The following is a 2142-nucleotide window of genomic DNA, read 5'->3' on the forward strand; positions in this document are numbered from 1 at the left end:
AGTTCTTAGCAAGATGTCCAAGTTCTATACGTATGAAACATCTTTTAGTGGTATCTCTTTTCCTCATGTGATGTTTCACACAGTTTTCTCTAATGTGCCCAAATTCACCACAGTAGTGGCATCTACACCATGTGTTGTAGTCCCGTCCAAATATTGCTTTCACAATCTATTCTGCTAGATTCAATTTCTTGGTTTTACTTTTAGAGGATTTGGGTCCTTGTTTATTGTAACTATAGCATTTTCCTTCATTCACTTGCTCTATGTTCATGCTTATTGCAGTTGTAGTATTTTTCATTGAATTTCACTTTACCATTACTCCAACATTTTTTTGATGTATGACCTATCTTACCACAATGATTATAAGTAGGCCCATGATTCTTTTGAGCTCCTTGCTTGGATGATTCACCTTCTTTTGTGTATTCTATTCTAGCTTTTCATTTATGTTTGTATTGACTTTGTTCATTCAATTAATTCATGCTTTCTTGGGATTTCATCATCCTTTCATTGGTTTTATTTTTAGTGTTTAGATCATTCTATAGTCCTTCATTTTATGATCTTAGATTCATAAGCTCTTCATTTGCATTAGTGAGTTAATCAATGAAATTTTCTTCCTAAAGGGATAGATGTTGAATTTCATTTTTCTTTTCTTTGATCTCTTCTTTAGCTTTTTCTTTTTCTTCCATGACTTCAAATAATCTCACTGATTGGATTTCTTGTTCTCTTTTCAACTTTCTAACTTCTTCTTTAAGATTGGAATTATTTTCTAATAGGTCTTTGATTTCTTCATTAGCTTCATCTGAATTTCTCTTAGGATATATATCTTCAATTCTTTCTTCAGTGTAGAGATTGTCATTTATTTGTACTACAAGATATTTCCTTCTTTTCAATTATTAAGAAAGTTGTTCCTTTTCTTTTTTCAATTGCCCAATGGCCAATTCAAGATCCAAGTTTTCATTGTCAATAGCCTTATCTAGCTTGTATACCTCCATTGCCTCTAATCTTTGCTCAAGTTTTTGAACTTCTTCTATGAGAACCACAATGCTCTGATACCAATTATTAGAAATATGAGGTAGGAAAGTTATTGAGAGGGGAGGGGTGAATCAGGAACTAATAAAACTTAATCTTATTTTTCCAATTGATCCTTCATACAATATGTATGAAATAATGAAAGCAAATAAACATCATAGAAATTTGGCACAAGATATGGTAACTCGGAACCTTCCAAATAGAAAGTAAAACTAGGGTGGGGATGATATTCACAAGGTTTAGTACTATAGTATAAAGTTGGTATGTTAAGGCTTACAATTGATCACTTTTGATAATCTCCCTTGTTAGGAGCAATAAGGACTATGAAGTCCACCTTGTAAAAGGATTTACAAAACATACAATGAAGTATGCACTTAGTTAGGAGATTTAGCAAAAGACTATTAAGTCTACTCTATTAAAGGATTTAACTTATACACTTGTTAGGATGAACTAGTGACTAATCTCTGATCTATAACTCTATTTTTTGGTTGACATTCCTTGAGTTGTAATTATCACCTTGTATGATAGATAAATACTTGGTGTCCCTTATACTACCTGTAGCCTTCTTGATTCACACTTTTTCTTATTCCATTCTCATGTGATATTCATTTGGATATGATACAATGCTTTACATATATACTAGTCCAAATCATAACCTACTGAAGTCAACTACAATACAAGTTTCACCAAAATCCACAAAGTTGGCCCAACTGATGTAACTTGGGTTTTGAAGAAAAACTTTGTGATTTTTTGATACTCAACAACCACTATCAACATTTGACATAATCTAGCACTTGGTTGATAAAGAGGATCAGTTCATACTGATCACTTCCAAGTAGCTTGAACTTAGTCAAAACTGTGTGACTCGATGAACACTACAAAACTTAGTATATACTAAATCACTTGGTTGACACTCCATGGCTCGATCAATGCTAGATTAACATCATTAACACTATAAGCTTAGTAGATACTAGAGAACATGGTTAATATTGTGTAACTTAGTTGAAACTGTGGAGCTTGGTTAAAACTAGAGTTTCCACCACTTGCACTGAATAGCTCAATAGCCACTACTACACTTGGCATGAACTATACATAGGTTTTGGAGTTTGGTAGAAA

Source organism: Cupressus sempervirens, chromosome 3 (genome assembly GCF_028749045.1).
Source record: "Cupressus sempervirens isolate cs-2001-9-10 chromosome 3, ASM2874904v1, whole genome shotgun sequence".
In the NCBI taxonomy this organism is placed as follows: Eukaryota; Viridiplantae; Streptophyta; class Pinopsida; order Cupressales; family Cupressaceae; genus Cupressus; species Cupressus sempervirens.